Here is a 23,520-nt window from a genome sequence, read left to right as displayed (position 1 = left end):
TGAAAGGTGTTTGATTGTGAGGATATTAATTACTAGGTTGATGTTACCTCCTACATAATTTTGTGATGCAAATGCTATTCCATCTAAACAAATTATTCTTATTACAAACAGTATGACCTGGGTGACCACAAAGGGCAAATAAAATTACTGATTTAAAAAAAAGGCAGGATTGGAAAGCAAATGATTATGGAGGAAAGTTACAGGAAGAATTGAAACAGGATAAATGAGATTATAAATCCAAGGTGGAGAAAACAATGAATGGAAATAATGCACAGGAGGCCTGGCATGGGATCAAAACCATGACCGGCTTTGGCTCCCATAGTAATAGCTTGCTTGAGCACACATCCCACCTGGTAAATAGTGTACATTGTTTTACTGTTGCACACATCATATTTATGAGCTCTTGATCCCTTTCAATGAATTCCATATGGGCCATTAAGGGTTGATTCAATTCAATCTCAGCAAGCAATGGGTTCAAAGCAGGATTCACCCTAGACAAGACAGACCATTGTAGGAAATTTAATCTAGAACCCCAGTGCTGCAAAGAAGCACTCAATTTTCTTAATTCTCATTCAAAAAAAATATATATATTTAATGCATTTATCCTGTTTTACAGTATGTGACAGTCTCCTGAGACATGAATGAATTCTTATTTCAACTTTCTAAATCCATAATAGATTTGTGTTTTGGTTAATTAACCTGAAGACATTTTTAATGAGGTCTTCCAGATACATTTGAATACCTGAATTCAGATTCCTCAGTTATTTGATATGTTCCCATGAATTGTGTTTTTTATTGCTTTTCACCATTATCATGATGTGGACATAAAAACCTAGATCCCTTTGTTGTATAACATCCTGTATGTTTAAAAAAAAAATCACAGGGAACTGCGATACTATAATGCTACAGTATATGCAGACCAATATGTATTTGTCAATGTTAAATTTCAAGTTTGCCATTTTGGCTCACCCTACAATTTTGCCTAAATCGTTTTCTTGCCACCTTCTCTCTGTTTATCTCGGATATCATTTCTAGATGATTCCCCAACAGTATCAGAATCAGAAGCTTTGGAAGAGCAAGGGACATGTAAGGAGGGGTTTTTGTGGGAATCCATTTTCTAGGATCAAACCAAAACCAGCAGAGCCAAGATGGCTGCTGAGTGTAACTAGAACAAATGTTGAATTAGGCACATATTTCTGTGAATGTGGGGCTCACAGGAAAGAAACTGGTAAGATAGACTCCCTTGGAATTGGTCATGTTCCTCTGCAATTGTTAGACTTAGAAGAGTCAGTCACCCAAGGAATAACAAGACCCAGTATACAGTAGGTTTGGCCTTTAACAATGAAGGAACATGATATGAAGCATGCTGCTGTTGTGCTAGGGAAGCTAGTGCTTGTGATGGAATAAGGTCTCTGACCAAATCGAAGAGAGTCAGGGCTCTGTTGTTAAAGCTTTTTTTTTTTTTTTTTTTTTTTTTTTTTTAATAGAGAAGGACAGCACTGGCATACATGCATGTGGAATTCTGTGAGGCAATTTGACAACTTGCAAAGTTATGGCATAGGATTGAATATTAAGGTGTCATACTGTAGGCACTTACGGAAAGTTTCTTAAAATTCAATTGTTTTCCCAATTATTCTTATTTAGCCCAAACTATTCTCTATATACATTTAGCAGTACCAGAAGTAATATTCTTATAGTTTCCTGGTTCAGTTCATTCCAGCTTTCTTTATGAATTGGTCTTGCATTTGCAATTTTCCAAAAGGATAGTACAAATCTTATTCTACATGACAGCAAAAATATCTTGCCTAGGTTCTATGCATAACATCCCCATTTTTTTTTGGAGAGAGTGAAGATACCATATACTGCATATTCATGTTGACATTTAATTACTGTACACCTTTCATAGCACCATAATGGAGTCTACAGTATGCAATGCTGTGCAAAAGTAAAATTTATTTGGCTGTAGTTTTAAATTGCTGATTAATTAAACAAAGAACAGAACTTACACTTAATTGATTTGCAAAATGACAGAATATGTACAAAACAATACAGAATATAGGAGTTCACAGAAAGGCAAGGAAAAGGGGGCAAATGAAACAAAACAGGGGAAATCAGTCTATACAGTAGGTGCAATTTTGCACTAGCAAAACAATCTACTCATTCTGATACTCAGAATCTATAAAAACCAAATGGAAGAAAAAGCCCTAACCTACTTTTTTAGAAGTAAAAAAAACCCCACCAATAATGTAGTTGCAATAAAGAAAGTATTTATTGATATTTTTAGCTTCAATGAGCTTATGAGCTTAAGAGCCACTGTTCATACTGACAAGGATGTTGGAATCCCCCGTGATAAACTATTAGGCTTCTGTATTGGCAGTAATGCCAGGGACAGTGGAGAGTATATTGGAAATGCTAGAAGAACAAAAGCTGGGAAATAACACTCCAAAGGCTTGTATTTACTGTATACCCAGAATGTTGGGAATTGGGGTCTGTATTCCTGAACTTCTATTACTGCAAGTTCAAAATGTCCCCCTCCACCATTCACTGAACACCTCCAGAGATTATATAAGGTGACTTCCTCCATCTCCATTCAGTGTTTACTTCATTACAATATATTATAGTATTTATTTTTTCTGAAGATTAGAAATTGCTTCTTAATACCAAAGCCACAAGAAAAGGAACATGCTGAAATACTAGGAATCCAAGCCATCCTGTAAGAAAAATAGAATTGTCATCCAGCACTACAATGCTAAAGATGTCTGGAGAGTTGCCTTTGAATTAAAATGCAAAAATTGACTGTTGCTCAATTAACATAAGCAGCAATTTTGCCATAGTTAATGGAATTGAATACAGAAATACCTGTGTAAATTAAATTAGTCCAGCAGTTATGCTGGTACTGGATCATTTTGGTAAATAAAAACCATGCCATATACTGCACAGCATAGTTCCTCACAGCATACAGGTTTAAATAGGATCTATCCATCCACTTTGTAACTGCTTTTATCCAATACACTGTATGGGACCCAGTGCCTATCCTGGCAAGCAACCAGCACAAGGCAGGATACATTCTAGACAGGATGCCAGTCCATCACAAGGTGGACAGACATGCAAACCAATATACATTCATCTCAGGCCCAAATTTACCAGAAGCCAATTAACCTAAGAGTATGTCCTTGGATTGTGGGACGAACCTGGAGAACCTAGTGGAAACATGCGAACTCCACACAGATAGCACCTCTGGAATCAAACCCAGGACCCACGCTCTGAAGACCACGATGCTAACCATCACACCAGCATGCTGCCCTACTGTAGGTTAAATCCTATTGTCCGAAATTTACTTTGGTGAACATTGATGTATCCAGGACTCTAGAATGGTTAATTTTAGACATAACACCAAACAGCTAATGAGAACTCAGGCACCAATGAGAAAAAAAACAGAATATGCATTCTACCCACTACATACCTGATGTACAACTGAAAATAAAACAAAAGCGATACCGATTGTCCCCACTTGATCTTGGAATTAATATACTCTCATACTTCTCTTCTGTGATCAAAATTAAGATGTACTAGAAGTACATTTTGCACTCTTGATTGTGTACTATACATGTAACTCAATGTTAGTATAATGGTTTTATTTTCTTGGAGAACATAATGTAAGAATTTACTGTAGCACATTTAAAAATCATTAACAGTTTTTAGTGATCCATCATCCACAATGGCTAAATGCTACAAAGTATAATCTGACCCACAGACTTAATTTGGCCATGTGTTACTGTTAACAGGGTACTATAACTCTTTAAAAAGACCATATATAAATTGAGACTGTGATGTATTGGCATAGACAATGTCAAGATTGACCCGCTGAGGAAACGGGAAGATGGACCCTATGCGGTACCTTAGGGGGCTAGACAAGAGGCGAAGTCCAAATCAAGTTCTGAGGATTGTAGAAAAAGGCGGGAGAGAGGGTTTCCAAACAAGAATAGGGCAAGGCTGAAGTTGTAGTCGAAAAAGCAGTTCCGCGAGTCAAAAGGTGAAGGTCAACAAGTAGGCTTCCAAATCCAAAGGGGCAAGACAGTAGACGTCATCAAAGGCGAGTTCCATGGTTAGTAACAAAGAGCAAGAAGGAAAACAGAATCTAAGGCAAGGTAGGTGAACAAACAAACAACCAATACCAGGAAAAGAACAGGGCCTTCTGGAGGGTTTAAGTATTGTGCGAGGGAGGAGGCGCGCTGATTGATGGAGTGTTGTGGTTGGCTGATTGGCAGGAGCGGTGTCGTTTCGCAGAAGTGCTCAGGGCTGGAGTGTGATTAGTGCAAGTGCACTTCCATGTGAGAATGTGGTGGGATAAAGGCGTGACAGACAAGGATTTATGATTCCTCTTATCATTTATGCAGCAGAACCACAGACATTTATGATAATTAAAATGCTAAACCTGAAAATATAATAGAAAAAAATCTAATTATTTTAATATACCACTCTGTCAAGAACTGACTATTATAATTGAACTAGCACTGCACATATTTCTCTTCCAAAATGTATTATATCAGCAATATCTTCTAGTAATTAATGAAAGATACATTTCAAACTCTTACATTTCCTCAAAGTGGCATTGCGATAAACGATCAATGGCAGTAAGAGTTTTCTATTTATTTATTAGTCTTTTTTTTACTGTGACAGTTTTATTGATATTCATATAAAGGTTTATACTTAAGTGTTGGGGGAAAATAATGAGAAAGTAATATTCTTTATCCATGATACATACGGCTAAGCAGTTGTTTGATGCATAGTGCCTGAAAATGTTTAAGGAGAAGCATCCAGCTCTGTACTGGGAGAAAAAATAATGTCATAAAAATGAGGAAACCAATACATTTATATTCAAGTGGATTATCCATTTTTTTGTCTTATTTTTTTTTTTAAAACTGAAAATCTGGGTAGAATTATTGGACTAACTTGAGGATTGGATACTGTAGAAGATACTGTATAACAACACCCATGAATTAATTTTTTAGGAGTGTTTATTGTGTTTTGGACATGGGAAGATTTGACTAAACCCACCTGGCTGAGGGCCAGTCCCTTGGTCATAGGATGAGGAGGGTAGGATCTCCCTTTGCAGAGTGATGATTTAGCCAAGGGATAGCTTCAAAGGAAGAGATAGGATGGAGGAAGGATACATAAGACAAATGTGAGGAAAAGCAGTGTAGTGCGCTCTCACGAGGCACCAGTTCTGTAGGGTTTGGGCATTTACTGGGACAATTATTAATTGTAGCAGTAAATAACGAAATGATTCTTTTAATGGCTTGAGAATCCAACCATGCGATATAGCTCAAACAACGCACACACACACGGGTACTAATACACAAGGATACATTTATTAATACATAGAATATGCGTGTAAACTTAACAGATCTTATCGTGAGGGTTATCAGAATACAAAAGGTATATATTCAATCAGTCACGAAGAGTTACATATATCAGGAGGACATATGTTTTGTATATAATTCATTTAGACCGTTTCGTAAATGCACTTGGTTATAACTTCTATATTGGATATTCAAAACAAGTACATAACTCTTAGGAATTAAATTGATATCAACTGGTTGGGATAACAATTGAATTATCGAACTGTAATGCATTGAAGTTAAATACTCATCCAATCTCTGGGGATTCAGATCTCCTGCGGGCTCTCTGGCTCCATGCCAGGCTTTGCTGTGCGGCTTGCGACGGTGTGGTGCTGATGCTCACTGACCGGCTAGTTAGTGTTGGCTAAAACTAGCACAGTTTGTGCACAGGAGAAAAGATGACTGTAGGTCCCAGCAAGTCAGGAAGAGAACCGGTTCGTTCCTGATGAAGCGCTAGTTCTGAATAGTGATTCAGCTGTCCACAGTTCTGACCTGTTCACGAGGCCTGCTGCTGGTGCTAACCTCGGGTGGATCCTCTGGTTACTCTCTGGCAACCTCCGCTCTAGACTCTTAGAACAAAGGAAAGTTCTGGCACTCGGACACACTGGCCGTTCCGTGGTTGTCCGGGCTGAGTCTCAGGATGGTCAGGAGGCGCGCTGCGAGAATGTCCTTCCCCTGGGATTCCCCTTTGAGATTCTTCCTTTCAGAAAAGTCCACAATAGTCTCTCAGGCCCTCTGTGTTGCCTGTTTTTACCTGGAGGAACTTCAGCTCGTTCATTGGCTGAAAGTTCCATGGGCATCAGAGTCCCACGTGGCTTACTCGGCCCTACCAGTCCCTGATTGGTTGATCAAGGTGAGATATGAGTCACTTACTCCTGACACTTAGGAATGCAGTCCAGATGTCTCCCTAGACAGATAGGCGCCAATGGATGACCATTGATCATGATAGCCAGGCTTAGCTAAGTGCATCCCCATTTCAAGAAGAAGAAAAGTAAATGGTCAAGTGGCCATCTTATACATAAAGGAACTATGTTTACACCTTTCCCTCAAGTTAGTATTAGAATTATACCTGTAAAGTTTGGAGTTAATTGGCCGGACAAATTTTGAACAGTTCTTCAATGGGCCATATTTTTCAAAATGATTGAGGACCTGTTATGGGCTTAAAATTTACTGTAGTTACTTTTCTGGTGTGTTATACAGTATAAAATGCTTTGGTTGGTGTTGAAATTTTCCAAGTTTCAGTTTAACCAGGGCAGCAGTTCAAAAGTCTGTTTTGAAGGGTTGATTGAATACACAGGTGAAGCTGCCATCATAGTTTATGCAGAATATTAATTTTTGTCACAAACATAATGGTTTATCTGTCCCGGTGTGCCTGTCTAGCATAGAATTACCAGGAAGCCCAGTCTTTAAACACACACGGTTTCAAAAAATAGGAAGACAAAAGTCCATATAATTGAAACAGGCTGCCAACACTTGGAAGCCTCAAAACGAATTTATATTATTGTGTTAGAAACATTTGTTTCTCATTTGAAAATGTCCTTAAATTTCTCAAACATGACATAGACAAGAAGGCTTAATAAACACTGTCTGACAGTTCCACCATATGGCAAGAGTCTCCTTATTTTTACTAGCATACTGATTTGTAGAACATCTAAGGCTGTTATTTATTAAAACAGACAATGAAATGCTAAATTGATTTCTATGCCTAGTGTAAAGGCAGCTAATTGTCAATGTGATTAAGAATGAAAAACAGAAGGCCTGTTACTGTACATAGAGCAGGACCAGAGTAATGCTTTAGTCTGAAAATTAATTCCATGATCATCCCAGAAACATCTTAATAGGGCTGTTGCAAAGAGTAAAACACTATAATATTTCAGCTTGAACTTAGACCCTTCACAAACATCCATCCAGTTTTGACAAGGAAGGTTACACTCAAGACAGGACATCAATCCATTGCAGGGAACACACAGACATAAATACACTCACAAATAGGGCCTCCTGGAAGCTAATTAACCTACCAGTATGTCTTTGGACTGTGGGAGGAAACTGGAGTACCCAGTGGAAATCTACACAAACACTGGGAGAACATACAAACTCCAGACAGATAGCAGCCCAGGCCAATAATTGAATCCAGGGTCCCAGTGACGTGAGGCAGCAATGCTAACCACTGTGCCACTGTGCTACCAGGTTAAATATAAACATATAAAAATTAAAAATTATCAATTGTTTCTAAAGCAGTTTTTTTGTAATTCAGTGCAGGTTATTAAACTCATGCCAGGGATTTAGTGAGTACAACTGTGATTCAGATATTCATAGGAAGTGATTTTGTTTCAGTATGTCTTGCAGTATGTCTAAATGCTACTGTAGAGTAAACCAACGTTCTTTCTTGCAATGCACCAATGCTTTTCAACAACACCAGTCACTGTATCAAGATAATACAAGGCACATTTTCTGTAGCTATGGAAATTAATGCATGGCACAGCTGACTGAGGTTAAATTTTCATGATGCTCAGAACTGCCTTAATGAGTCTGGCAGTATAAATCTAAATATTTCACAGAAAGGGGTGAAATGGTATAGCAAAAAATATATTTTTTTTTGTAAAATGTCAACTGCACATACAGTATGCATTCCATCAGAATAGGCTTCAATTAAAAATAATTTGTCCAATAACTGTTTTCAGATCATAAATGTAGGTACTGTACATTTATATATTGGACAAGACCTCCTCACATTAAGTCTTCATAGTGAGCCCCAAATAGTAATATAACTGCAATGAGAACTGAATATATAACTAGGCAACATGCTAACTTTCATTTCATTAATGTATATCAGTTTATAAGATAATAAATAAGCAGTTTACTGGAAGCAGCAAAAATTCCTTTCTGACCTAAGCATATTTTCTTTTCACTATAACTCACCTTGTGTTAAGACCTTGATGATAACATCTTCCAAGAAATATGTTTATGTTGTACAGTACATATGTAAAACCAGATTTCTTGCAGTGCAAAGCAGTATGTAGACTATCCAAAAGCTTCTTTAGTATTTAATTTATACCTACTGTACTTATTTTTGGATTGTACCCCAGACTTAATGTAGGCTGGGGTGTTTTTTAACTGCAAGGACAGAGTATTTGTACCTTTGCAAGGGGTGTGGATATGTCAGGCTACGAGGTATTGTACGATACATGTGATTAAGAATGGCTTTTGAGTGATAAAGTGAGTTAATGGAACTTATTTTTCTAAAACACCAGAGTGTGTCAGTTCTCACAAATTTACCCTGTTTGTTTCTCAGCCCACGGGTGTCTACGCAGGTTGTGAAAAGGAGGGGAACAAAAGGTAGAGAACACTATTTTTATAGAAACTGCACTAAAGAAACAGGGCATAGTATAGAATGCCACCAGCTAACATCTTAACAGCACTGCATGAGTGGAGAAGCCAGTGCCTATAGTATTTGTTTTGAGGGGTCCTCAGAAAGGTCACAAGGTTGCAAACACATACTGTAGGAGACTGCTTCTATGCCTGAAAGCTTAGCTAGAGGGACATACCATTGCTGGAATGCTGAGAGGGGAGGTTATCAGAATGTAATGTTATTAGTAAAAATGGCAACCAGGTATAGAAGATCTAATGAATGTCTGTTCTGTGTATTGTTAAGGGCTTCAAGTAGTCTGAACTACTGTTTAATGTGTTGTTTGTCTTGTGATTTTTATGTGTTACATAAAACACTTATATTATCCATAATGGTACAGGCCAAACCTTATTTAAAGTGTGTTGTGAAGAAGAGGTGGGTGTGGGTGTGGGTGTGGGTGTGGAGACTTGCCATTGTGTACTTGCCTCTCTGTCCTCTAGTCCTCTAACCAAGCACTACCAACACAGGAGGTGCTGTGTGACATAAGGGAAATAATTAGTTAGCAGGCCTGTGAAATGCTCACCTAGTAGGTGTGGAGCTTGTCTATCCCAAGGCACATACACAGTAGGCTGAATGATAATGACATATAAAAAATAATGAAATCAAGTAGAAACTACTTTCATAGTATGTCTATATTGTGGCATGGTGGTGGAGTGGTTAGTATTGCTGAGTTCAAGTTCCAGACCTGTAGTGTGGAGTACTGTATGTTCTCCCCATATTTGTGTGGGTTTCCTCTAGGTGCTCCAATTACGTCCCATAGTCCAAAAACATACTGGTAGGATAACTGGCTTCTGGGAAAGTTGGTCCTGGTGTTTGTGTGCCCTGTGATGTGCTGGTGTCCTGTGCAGGGTCCTGCTTTGTGCCTGTTGCTTTCCAGTTTTTCTCAAACTACAATTATGTTAGATTATTCCCCCTGTAAAAATCATGTTGGTGGTATTGAGAATGAGATTTCTTTTTTCATGAAAGCAAAAGTCCACAGATACGAATGGCTTTATTCAGTATGCAGTAACATTAAAACTGGAGTTATTAATGCCAGTTACTGTATAAATTTAATCTCTAAGCCTGGGAGAGCACTGAAAAGACAAAACTGAAAAGGCAGAGACATCTCTTCAAGGCTTAATTCCTTTACACTTCCCAGTCTGGAGGAAATGGCTTTCAATCAAATTTAATGGAACTGTTGCATTTGCTGGCTTAGTGCCAAGAAAAGCAGCTGAAGTCTAAATACTACATTGGAAATGTGTACAATGGAGCCACTAGAGGTAATGAAAAATCCCAAACTTGCGAACTTCCAATTTGAAAGTTTTTTTTATTGTTGTTGTTGAATGACTGATCTGGGTCTTTCACAGCGGTAAAGCTGGATAATTTTGGCTTGCCTTGGCTAAAGAGATGTTGCAGCTTCGCTGGGCACCTTGAACTGATAGGGTGCACTGGTGCACTCCTGTCACTTTGCACACATGAACAAAACCTCCTATCCTATGTTACTTTTGCACAATCTGTAGTTGTATTGTAAATAGCAATTGTATAATTTATTGTATTACAGTCTTAACCTAATCCCTATAAACATCTGTCCTTCTATTCTGCTTTCCCTCTTAACGAGCGTCCGGATCAAGCATTTCATTGCCGACAACATCGCTGTATGCTGTTCTGTTAGTGCATTGATAAACCTTGATTGAACCTTTGCATGCCTTTTCCTAACATGATTAGATTCTGGCCTTTCTTTACCTTGTCTATGTAGCTTTCCAATGCCTGGAGTCTTGGTACTGGGCTCTGGTAAAGGAATGGAGTCCTGTTGCTGATGTACTGTAGTTCACTTCTGGGTTGTTCGGCAGAAAGTATCTGAGGCAGATTCCACTGATGCCATGGGGTTTAAGGGGTAGTGGTGCTGTTTGTTTTAAATTTGAACACAAATTTAGTGCAATTGAAGTGCATTGAGACATTGGATTGAACATGTTAATTTCAATATATAGTACTTTCCTTTCAACAAAAAAAAATAACTCTATCTCTTCAAAGAAGAATATCATAACACTTTAAGAAAAAATGAAGTAAATGCAATAACCAATCAACATTTGTTACTTATAGTAACACAAAGAGGCTTGCAATTGGATAAGTGTATACAACCACTGAGTCAGTACTTCATGGATGCAACTTTTGCTTGAATTACTGTGCAACCATAATTCTGTCTGTACCAATGTATAACATCTAGATTTGGCAATGTTGGTGCATTCCTCCTCCGATAACTGTTCAAGCTCTGTCAGAGGGGACCATTAATGGGCTGCAATCTTCAAGTCATTCCACAGATTTTCAATGGGATTGAGGTCAGAGCTCTTACTGGGTCAATTCAGGATCTTTACCGCTGTTGTACTTTAAAAACAGTGCTTTGTTTTTCTTCCTAATTTTAGTTTCCTTGTAGACCGCAGCAGGTTTTGTTTAATAATCAGTCTATTTTGTTCCATCCAGTTTCCATTCAATCCTGATCAGTGTCCCTGTACCTTCTACAAAGAAACACCCTCTTAACAGAAAACTGCCTCCAACATGCATTACAGTAGGTATGGTGATCTGTGGGTGATGTGCTGTATTATTTCTATTATAAAACATTCTATCCTGGGTTTCATTAAACCACAAAACTTCCTCATGGCCTCAATCTCCATTGTTTTGCATACAGTACCTCTAACAAGACTCAGTGTGAGATTGAGTGGCTTCTCCCATATAGCCCAGACTTGTGGAGAGCTTGGGATATAGTGGCATTTACACACTGACCAGTCCTGAACATAAAAGCCTGCCAAGTTGCCACTGGATTCTTGGTTTCCTCTCTGATCAGTTTCCGCCTTGGTCAGTCATCCATTTTGAAGGGATGACTTGATCTAGGCAAGGTCTTAGTGGTGCCACACAACTTCTGCTTCTTAATGATTGTGTTGACTGTGTCCCAAGAAATATTTAAGGCCTTTGAAATCTTTTATATCTATTTTCTGCTCTGTGGCTTCCCACAACTTCTTCTATCCTGCAGGTCTTTTGAGAGCTCCTTATTGCCCATAGGTGACTGTTTACTTTATGATGCACTACCCAGCAGAGGAGACCTAAAGGAACAATGGATTTTATTCTGAATTCATCAGAATCACTACAATTAAACTCAGGTGGAAGCTAATGTGCTTGTTGTATGGTTTGGAAGGGAATTGATTACACCAGAGGTAATGTACAAGTGCTCTTAGTAAGGAGTGTGTACATTATCCAACCAATTTGTCTTAGGTTTTCATTTGTAATTACAGTACTATTCAGAATACTTTGAGTTTTGTTTTGGCTTAGATGTTGTGTAATTTGTGTCAGGCTGTTAGACCACAAACTTGGAATGTAAGTTAAAACCTATAAACCAGACAGAACTGATTCAAGTCTGCTGATTGTTCTGTTTTAAAGCTTGGAAAAAATAATTTTCTCTTTCTCATGACAACAGGGCAAACTGACTCTGTGGTCTCAGGAATGAGAACTTCCAGCAGTTTTTTTTTTCTGGACTCCACAGTCTAGTAGAAATCTTTCATGCTGAGGTTTCAGGGTACTCATCTGGCATGAAATCCCGACCTACTGCAGCAAGACGTTTCCAGATAATGGTTCTGAACATATCGATGCAAGTGTCAAATTGTTCTACGTTTGGCAATGGTGATTCAGAAATCACACATTCATCTGCTTTCAAAAACAAAGTTTACTGGAATGCAAGCTTACATATCAGACATAACATGAAGTAATGAAGAAGTTATGTCTGCAATGTAATGTTTTATTAATGCACATGAACTACCAAGAATTGAGAGTCTACAGTATGTACAGTATGTGAATGCAAAATAATTGCATGCCCTTTTTCAAATACATCATGCTATGTTCTCTACCAATACCCTACTGTTTTCACAATATTGTTATTGAAACAGCTAGTCTGTGCAGCAAATCTCACAATGTTGTAGGAAAATAATTTTACATACAGGAGTTAAAACTGGTCCATGGTTTACAGAAAGAATACATGGCATTTAAAAAGAATCAAACAAAAGAAATCATATCTGCAGACCTCTAATCCAAGCCAACACAACTGCTCTGTACCGGCAGGCACAGAGTAACAGGTGAATAAACATTCTCTGTGGAGGACATGCAGACAGCAGGTGCACAGTGCCTTTTGCCTAAGGGCAGTATGACCAAAAAGCACTTATTTCAATTCACTGAATAAAAGTAAAATAACATCAGAAAATACACTGTTGTGGATGGGAAAATATAAGGTTCTGGGAATTTTCTTAGAACAAAGGATTCCTAACTAAAATGAATAGTCCCTGGGGTGGTGAGGGGCTCTGTGGTTAAGGATCTGTGCCTAAGGCTGGAAGGTTGTTGGTTCATATCCCACGGCTGGCAGAGAAATCCTACTCCACTGGGCCCCCGAGCAAGGCCCTTAACCCCATCTGCTCCAGGGGTGCCGTATAAATGGCTGATGCTGTGCTCTGACCCCCAGCTTCTCTCCCTGTCTCTGTGTCTCATGGAGAGCAAGCTGGGGTATGTGAAAAGACAAATTCCTAATACAAGTTAAATACAAGAAATTGTATTTGGCCAATAAAATAATCTTAATCTAATCTAGAAAGAGGCTTACTTTATACTGTTAAATTAGAGCTGTAAGCACAAGAAAATGATCATTGTTGCTAATCATGCAAACAAAGAGAAAATGTGCAAAAATGTATGTCTGAAAATTCCATATGCATTAATAAAATGCAGTGTACACTTTAAAATATTTAATCATAACATGTCCTGTAAAACCGATGGAATACTAATACTAATACTAATACTAATAATGTTTAATATAGAATTTCTCTTTTCAGAGCTTGAAGCATGCTGTCAGTTCAAATACCAGAGTTAAATATTAATGTAATACACTGTACGGTTTATATAGCATATCCTTTTCATTGTCTACAAATTGGGTGGCACATTCGTTAGCACTATTGCCTTGCAGTGCTGGGGCTCTGGGTTCAGCGGTGCTAATTGTATAGAGTTTACATGTTCTCCCCTGTGTTTGTGTGGGTTTCCTCTAGGTGGTTTAATTTTGTTCCACAGTCCAAGAACATACAGCACAGAGGTTATTTGCCATCTAGGAAAATTGTCACTAGTGTGAGCATACAGTATGTTTGTGTCAGTGTGTGACCTGCAATGGACTAATATCTCATCCAGAATTTATCCCACCTTGTGCCTAATGATTCCTGGGAGAGGCTCCAGGCCACTGTGTCCCTGAATTTGATAAGCGTTAATTGAAAGGGACATGATGCGCTGATGCGTCTACACGTTCTCTATTATTACAGTATGTGTGACACAATTCACATTATTCAGTACTCTCAAGAGCAAGTAAATCAATAGCTAAAAGCAGTATCCAAAATGATTAATAATCATTATGCTTTTAATGATGAATGATTTTGTTCATCTAACGTAACAAATTTGGTTCAGGAAAAATATAATATAAAGAAGCATTTTAGAAAATTATTACAAAACATGATCCCATTAAAGAAAAGGAGCATAATGATTTGCTGTCAGAAATGAAAAAGCATATTAGAAATGCCAAGAGAGAGATGAAGAGTAATATTGCAGTGGAGGCTAAAATAAATAAGTGTTATACAAGCTAAGGAACAGTAAAAGAGTATATAAAATGTATTCAAGGAAAACAGAGGGAAAATTCTAGGGAATGAAAGAGGAATGGAGGATGTACTAAAAGAGTATTTAACTCAGGTGCTCACTAGGAAAGAAGATACTAATATGCCCCAGGTAACAGAAGGAAAAGGTTCGTTATTAAACAATATTAGCGTAGAAGACACTGAAGAAACATTTCCAGGACCTCATGGAGTGCTAGTTTGTGCACTCAAGGAAACAGATTTTATTTAGAAGCTATTGATGAAAATCATTCAGGACTGGGGCAGTACCATTAGACTGGGGAATTGCTAATGTTGTGCTCATCCATATCAAGGGTGGCAAAATCAAACTAAATAATTATATACCAATAACTCTGACTTCTACTACTGTACATATATGGAAACAATTATTGGATGTAATGTGAACTAGAGGACCACCTATTATCAAGCCCGTCCTTGGGAGAGAGCTGCAGAATAGGCTAGTTCTGCTGTGGAAGCTGGTCACAACCCTTCCACCTGTTAGTAAGGTCAGTAGCTCTGGAAACACAATCAGGAAGCTTGCTTCACCAGTGAGTAATCACCACATTCCCTGCCTCCTGGTGAAGCAGACTATTTAAGCAGTGTTCCAGACCGAGCAGTGTTCTGTACTCTCTTATAGAGTTTAGCTCTGATCTGCAACTGTGTTCCCACGTTGTGTTTTGCTTAGGACTCTTGACCCTGCTTTGTGGTTTGCTACATACAGATTGCTTCACTGGCCAGATGGAGAGTCTGGAGTGAGGTGAATGCTTTGCTGGGGTGATGTAATTAATGGATCCAGTTAGTGTAGGTTTTGTTAAAATAGTGCAATGCACGAATAAGATGATATTTAATCATATCATAAAAATATCATATCATGCATTTCATGGAAAAGATAGTTGCCTGGGAATCCATCCAGGGAAAAGCAACCAGATACATTCCTGGGCTAAAGGAGATGTCCTACAATGACAAGCTGAAGGAACAGACCCTTTTTCATCTTTAACAGAGAGGACTGTGAGTGACCTTATATACTGTAAGTATTCCAAATCTTTAAAGGCAATGACCAAGTGAACACAGTGAATGTTTTTTGAACAAACATGAAAAATAGGCATTTATAAATAATGATGATTATCAGTAGTGTTGCTAGTAACAACCTCGTTGTGATGCAATGTTTACTGGGATGTTGATCGCCTGACTGTAAGGTCAATTTCCCTAGCAGCTATCTCTAGGCACTTAGTGGAACTACACGTCATTGGTGCCATTTCCCTTCCTGTCCCTTCCACTCAGCGACGGTGTCTGAAGGCCATATAAGCCCAGAGAGCTTCAGGGTTGGTGAAAAGACACAGAAAAGAAAAGTACCCCTGTCTTTCCCTCAGCCTCAAACCAAACCATTAACCAGATATACTGTATAACAATTGGTTTTAATGGGTAATATCTTTAACCACTATTAATCACTTTTACAAGCAGAGTAACTATATTCAGCTGACCCTGTTTGGTCAGGGATGCTAAGCACCTCAGTTCCTGACAGAAAATCTTATTTAGGCCTGAAACCATCCCAACCTACAGGTAGCTGTCAGCATTGTGGATACCACCTTCCAGCTACACCTCTAACCATAGGAATACTTAAACTTTTGGAGTTGGGAAAAGCTAATCTTTTCTCCTCCTCCCCTGATCTTTCTTTTCATAACAGAGCCAACCTGTTCCTGGAAGGTGCTAACTGTATCCCTCAGGATACCGGAGACTGAGGTCTTAGTTTACTTAATTAAATTAAAGATTCCATTGCCCTTTTTGAATGAGTCTGACTGTTAGTCCAAGTGTCATGGCTAAATTCCATTCCGGGCTTGTACAATTTGGCCTCCCTAAATTCCCTACTTAATTTCATCAGTGAAGTAAGTTCTTACTTCTCCACCTGTATAGTGGGAATGCTGGGATATACTCTATTGGCTGCCGCACATCATGCTGATGGGTGCTGTATTATACTGGTGAGTGAAGTGGGTCCCCTATTAAATGGATAAACACTATATTACTACAAGTAAATATCATTAATGATTAAGTTGAGTAAGAAAACAGTCATTAGGTATGTTATGTTAGCTAGCCGCTCAGTTTTAGATGTTGACATCGATGATGGCTTGGCCCAATCTATATGGAGAACATTTATATGTTCCTGATTAAATTACATGACATTACATGATTTTTAATACACAAATCTGGTGGTCTGTAATATACTCCTTACACTATGCCATTTTGCCTGACATTGTATAAAATTTGAGACCATTGCCCTTTCATCTAGGTTATGTTAAATAACTTTTAGGAAGGCCATCTAATGCTTATTAATCAAACCACTGGAACTCCATGTGCTCAATAATGCATCAAATATTGGTAGTATAAATTATTTATTGACAGAAATATGGAAATATATTACTGTAAATTGCAATCTAAGCAGCTGCAAAAACTGTGAGATGTAATGTTAACAGTTTAAAAATGATACATATCTTTGGGGACTGGTGAGTTGGAAAAATCTGAAATCAGCTCACAAGCCATCAACTAAACAAGCATTTGGTAAGCTTTGGTGAAGATTACCCACAGCAAGGTCTGTATCATTGATCTCACGAGTTCAGCACTAAATCACGAGATTTAGTTCAGCATGTAAAAATGGGATTTGGTAAAATATTGAGCTTCAAACAATGCTGATCAATTTTCAATAATTTTTTCTCATGTGTTATTTGTAAAGTACAGATTGAATTCATTAGTGAGTCTTATAAATTTCAGTGAAAAAAAGAAACATACTGTACAGTAAATCATGAAATAATTAAAGTACTTTAAAGACAATCAAACACATCAGTGATTTTAATGAGTGGTGCACAACATCACTGCTTTAGGGGCACAATCCAGTAGACTGTATGCATATTTTAAAATCAATTTCTGCTTAAGACCCCAAAGAAATATTGAACTGCTTCAGCTAAGTGAATAGGCTGATTTGGTAATTACAGGCCTAGTAGAATTAAAACTATAAAAATCTGTGCAAAAGGTGTCAGATTCTTTGCATCCTTAAATCAACTATAATTTACAGTTTGGGAATGTGATCTTTAAAATATCCAGCTAGCTGACTGAAGGGAGTTCTTCACTTGACCTACAGTATGCCTGCCTGCATTTATTATATTATTCATTACATGCAGTACATACTGTTTTGTTGTATCTTAATTCAATATATTTTTAATGTATCTCTCCCCATTTTCATAAGGACTTTCCTTGATTTTTTTCTTCAGTTTCAAAATATTATATCTTTTATAAAAATATCATAGCTTTCAAACTTCCATGCAGCACCATTCGCAATGTGTAAAGCAGTGCCCAACAGCACCACACTGCTTTTACTGTTTTACCACACTGTTTCTCAACATTCTTGATTTAAGGGAATCTCCTACAATCTACCCACAGACACTATGTCTTTTTCATACTTCAGAACAAAAGTTATGGTGTCATATTGCAGCTAGGGGAAGAAAAAAAAACTCATCATATTTACAGTAGGTACTCAAAGTAGAAAAGTACCCTAATTTGATTTGACTATTCACCTCACCTACAGTATTTGAGATATAGTTATTTGCTGTCTGATGTGTGACATTGCTGGAGTAGAAAAGCCATATAGTGTAGCATAAAGCAATGTGACAGCTAACATACTTATAAAGTAATGAGTTTTGGATTGATTTCATTGAGGTGTCATCTCCAAATCCCCCCCAACAAAAAAAAACAACAAAACAAAACAAAGTGACAATGTTTTCATCTCAAAGTCTTATTTGACATAATATTTATTGACATCATATATAAAAGGGGGAAGTGTGATTGTCTTTCTGGATTTTTGTATGTGTAAAATAATACAAAGACTTCAGATTACAAAAATAGTTTTAGGCAAATACCTCAATTTAAAAAGAAATGCTGTGGCAAATACCATAGAATTAATATCTCACCAGGCAGGAGCCTTTTTTTTTTTATCATATCTGGACTTATTAAAATATATGTCACACATACTCCTTCTTTGATATGCTGTTTCGATTTTTGTCCCTTTAAAGACGTTTAGCATGTAATCTCTTTCAAAATTCAGAATATCCTGCATGACTAAGCACATGAGCCCAGAGCATTACAGACTCTTCTTAGTGAAGAAAACTCCAACATTCTGTATGAGCTTCAGCTTAGTTTCAGATGAGGGTGGAGTGTGAGAAAAAAAAAATGTCCTCAGAGTGATTGATGTGAGAGAAAAAAGCAACAACAACAGGATATGTGTCCAGCGTCTGAAAGAACAGGCATGGAGGAAGGGTGTGTTTTTGTAGTGTTGAAATACATGTTTCCTGAAGTGATGTCTGCAGCAAGGCTCTTCAGATTTTATTTCATATTTAATTGGAATATATACTGCATTTATCGTAAATTATGCTAATTAACACATTGTTAATTGTAATCACTATATCCCATTTAATAGTGTCTTTCCTTCTCTTAAATTGACAATATATCTATTATATACTGTATATGGTACAGTATCTACAGTACATATACAATACACCTTGACTAGGATTGCTATACAGCCAAGTCCATCTTAAAAATGTTAAATCAGCTCACTACAGTACTGCACTTTAGTGTCCAAACCTTTTAGTACCGTGTTGCCAGGAATAAAAGGGGAGTCTACATTGACATCACCTTTAAACATAATCTTTTATTTTCCTGATTTTTCATATCTTAAATGGTAAGAAAAATATCCTGATGTACTGTATGGCATATGATTAAGTGATACAGATAAAGAAAACAGTTAACTATGTATCACTGGAAAATTGTTGGGAACCCTGTATATTCCAAACTAAACTCTTAACTACGGAAGGGTGTACATTAGCAAATATTAAATAATTGCTTATTAAACACTACACAATTTCACTGACACTAAACAATTCCATAAAAACTTAAGCAGCAACAGCTTGATGTGTGGAGCCTTTTTTTATTTGCCAGTCTGGCAAATCCATTCTTCATTTTCCTTGGTTTTAAACACAGTGTAAATCGAAATGCAAGGCGGAATGACAATTTAACAAGTCCTATGCCTATGCATATGTGTGAGAAAACTGAATAGTGTATCAGATTTTCGGCTTTTCGGCCTCTGATTGGCTGTTTCGTAAAAAGGCTCAGGCGCTGACAGCATTCAGAAGATGGAATCAGCCAGTGGAGCTCTCGACCCTGAGAGAAATATCCTTGCAAGCTTGTCCGCTCCTATTCTTGCTTCAAAATTACGACGGGAATAACAGTGATCACAAAATCCAAGCACAGCGCCAGTCCCTCGCGATTAGACAGAAGCGAATTGGATGTACAATAAAAAAAGCGCAAGTTGGACAGCGGCTTCTCTCATAGAAATTGCTTGACTGCCTACAGTACAGTGCTGCTTATCCTGGCGGTACTGCAGAATTGGTGCGAGACTGGCAAAAACATTTAAAGTAACCTGACATTATATGATCAGCTTTCGTTTTCTTTAACTTTGAACTGGATTCACCAACCTTCTGTTAAGTGATAAAAGGCAACTAGGAGGCGGGAGGACTGTAGCTGGCTGGATTGGTGAGAATTATCTGTCTACTACATTTATGTACTGTAAGTTACGACTTTTGCATAGCGAGTGAAATTGTGAAGTGAAGGTGACGGCTTTGGTGTTTCTTTGGAAGCAACTGCAAGGAGATGCATTAAGGTGTATTAACTTGTTCGTGTCAGAAGACTAGCGATATACAGTACAGTACATTTCTTGCGGTACATTTCATCAAGCGAATGTGTATTCACTGAAACGACATACTGTATAGATTTTTAATCGTTTGATGGGAAGCTACAGATTGCTACAGTACTTGAGAGAGTTAGATAAACAATTGGTTGATATTTTGCATTCTATATAAATATGACAGTAGAGCCATAGGAAGGCGGATTATGCTTACTACAAAATACCTAGAAGATAACGCAAATGATGAACATTTGTATCATATGTCATTGACTGCATTATACTGTATGTCCGTATGGTGTACTGTTTTGTCTCTTGTAGTATGTGACCTCAAATATAGCTGTCTGCGTAATAATAGCTGACAAATGCAACATCCTAAAGGGTTATGTGTTTGGGTCATTAAATGGTTTAATTGTTTCATAAATGTCGCCGTTATCAGCCTTGGGCATTTTTTGGTTTTCTTAACGCTAAATTCTTAATTGTGAAATACCTGTCTTACATGAAATTTAATATTTACGAAGGTCACTTAGGTTATGTTTTTGCGTATTAATACATATGGTATTTTAATACGTATTGGATCAATTCAAATATGTGACCTTATTTTCAGTTAAAATACCTGGGTTTCAATTAGTAATAAATAATTTGCTTACATATATAGGAAAATATATATAGTTTACATTTAAGTATTTTGGAGGAACATAATGTAGTCCAACAGTAGTCTTACATGTATCTACAATATGGTTGGTCTTATTTCCCGTGAATATTCTGTAACAGAAGGCAGGGACATAATGTACAGTACTGTATGTTAAGACCCTGAAACTACTAAGCCAAATTAAATGAAATTGAATATGTCAACCAGCACAGTGGTTCAGTGGTTTGCATTGCTGCCTAGCAGAGTTGGGATCCTGTGTTCCTCCAGGTGTCCTGGTTTCCTCCCACAGTCCAAATACTGGCAGGTTAATTGGCTACTGGGAAAATTTTTCCTAAGTGTGTGTTTGTGTCTGTGTGTCTGCCCTGTAATGTCCTGTCTTATATTCCAGAATGTACCTTGCCTTTTGCCTGTTGATTGCTGTAATAGGCTCTGTCTTTGAATTGGAAGAAGTGGTTAGAATTGTGGGATAGATGAATAAATGAAGTTGGAGCCAAATATAATAAATGCACACTGTGGATCTGGACTGGTGAAATTATTGGACAATTTTATTGCAATACAAGTGAAAAAGGAGGAGGTGGAACATATTGTTTTGTATTAAAACTGTCTAACTGTACAGTATAAAGATTCTAGATGTTGAATCATATACTGTACTGTACCTAGTATGAATCTCCAATTATGGTCATTTTTCAGTCCAGATTATTTCCTTTTATTTGCATCAGATTATTTGTAACTGGGGGTCAATATCAGGCAGAAATGCCTGTCATTTGGCCGGCAGCCATATCACCCTGCAACTCACAACTGGCAACCCACTGAAGCTAAGCAGGTGTGAGCCTGGTCAGTACCTGGATGGGAGACCTCCTGGGAAAAACTAAGGTTGCTGCTGGAAGAGGTGTTAGGGGGGCCAGCAGGGGGCGCTCACCCTGCGGCTCATGTGGGTCCTAATGCCCCAGTGTAGTGACGGGGACACTATACTGTAAACAGGCGCTGTCCTTCGGATGAGACGTAAAACCGAGGTCCTGACTCTCTGTGGTCATTAAAAATCCCAGGGTGTTTCTCGAAAAGAGTAGGGGTGTAACCCCGGCATCCTGGCCAAATTTCCCCATCGGCTGTTATCAATCATGGCCTCCTAACAATCCCCCTCTGTGAATTGGCTTCATTACTCTGCTCTCCTCCCCACTGATAGCTGATGTGTGGTGAGCGTTCTGGCGCACTATGGCTGCCGTCGCATCATCCAGGTGGATGCTGCACATTGGTGGTGGTGGAGGGGAGTCCCCATTACCTGTAAAGCGCTTTGAGTGGAGTGTCCAGAAAAGCGCTATATAAGTGTAAGCAATTATTATTATTATTATTATCATCAAGGGCATATTTAGGGTCATTTGACTTTCCTTTTATTTGCATCAGATTAGTTGTAACTGGGGGTCAATATCAGGCAGAAATGCCTGTCATTTGGCCAGCAGCCATATCACCCTGCAACTCACAACTGGCAGCCCACTGGCAGCCCACTGAAGCTAAGCAGGTGTGAGCCTGGTCAGTAGGGAGACCTCCTGGTAAAAACTAAGGTTGCCGCTGGAAGCGTGTTAGTGTGACCAGCAGGGGGCGCTCACCCTGAGGTCTGTGTGAGTCCTAATGCCCCAGTATAGTGACGGGGACACTATACTGTAAATAGGCGCCGTCCTTTGGATGAGACATAAAACTGAGGTCTCTGTGGTCATTAAAAACCCCAGGGCGTTTCTCGAAAAGAGTAGGGGTGTAACCCCAGTGTCCTGCCCAAATTTGCCATTGGCCCTTGCCAATCATGGCCTCCTAATAATCCCCATCTATTAATTGGCTTCATTACTCTGCTCTCCTCCCCACTAATAGCTGATGTGTGGTGAGTGTTCTGGCGCACTATGGCTGCCGTCGCATCATCCAGGTGGATGCTGCACATTGGTGGTGGTGAAGGGGAGTCCCCATTACCTGTAAAGCGCTTTGAGTGAAGTGTCCAGAAAAGCACTATATAAGTGTAAGCAATTAATTAATTTGTTAAGGATTAGTTATGTGTGTTTAAGTCATTCTTATGTTAAAAACCTAGTTAACCTTTAAATCACATTTGTGAAGGATTTGCTTGACAAAAGTGTTTGGATTGTGATTTCCCTCCATAACGGGAAATGGAGGAATTTTTCCTCCATAACATAATGGGAAAGCAATCATTTAGGCAATTTTGGTTATTCGTTTGTCTGTCATTTGGAAACAGACTCATTTTTTTCTGAGTCCACAGCAAGGTTTAAAAGAGCAGTTTGTTTCTTAATGGGCGTAATAGCATATACTGTACATGGGCTAGAGTGAAACTCTAACCCAAAGATATTTAGAAGATTTAGTGCAGAATTGACTTTACTGCAGATATTCCCATTCAAACTGGATGAAAGCTCTATCAGCATGTGATTATACTACAGAACAGGGGCAGATCATGCCGATAGCTTGCACAAAATGCATTATCTTTCACCATAAACTTTTTTCTTCAATAGAGATATAACATATCTCCAAAAATATATATATATATAGATATATTTCTCTGTGGCGATTTGCACTGTCTATCCATTTTCTAACTGCTTCTTCCAATTCAGGATTGTAGGGAAGCTGGAGCAATGGGCACTAAGTGGGGGAACTACATTCTTCCTGTCTGTCTGGCAAACACACACACTCAC

The 23,520-nt window shown here is 38.2% G+C and overlaps 1 protein-coding gene across 3 annotated transcripts in view; it reads left to right on the top strand.

The window, feature by feature from the left end:
- The first annotated feature begins 19,628 nt into the window (after positions 1-19,628).
- Positions 19,629-23,520, top strand: part of LOC148657390 (rab effector MyRIP-like) — a 148,330-nt gene continuing 144,438 nt past the window's right edge. For 2 of the 3 annotated variants that reach the window (XM_088643619.1, XM_088643616.1), the window contains exon 1: positions 19,629-20,036. The gene's annotated coding sequence lies outside the window, so the exon portion shown is untranslated. Of the gene's footprint in view, positions 20,070-23,520 lie in introns of all 3 variants that reach the window. The other variant, XM_088643617.1, reaches the window with a different exon arrangement.

Source organism: Lepisosteus platostomus, chromosome 8, assembly GCF_059453375.1.
Source record: "Lepisosteus platostomus isolate fLepPlt1 chromosome 8, fLepPlt1.hap1, whole genome shotgun sequence".
Lineage (NCBI taxonomy): Eukaryota > Metazoa > Chordata > Actinopteri > Semionotiformes > Lepisosteidae > Lepisosteus > Lepisosteus platostomus.
Note: the sequence above shows the minus strand (reverse complement) of the source record. Positions and strands in the feature narration are given on the sequence as shown.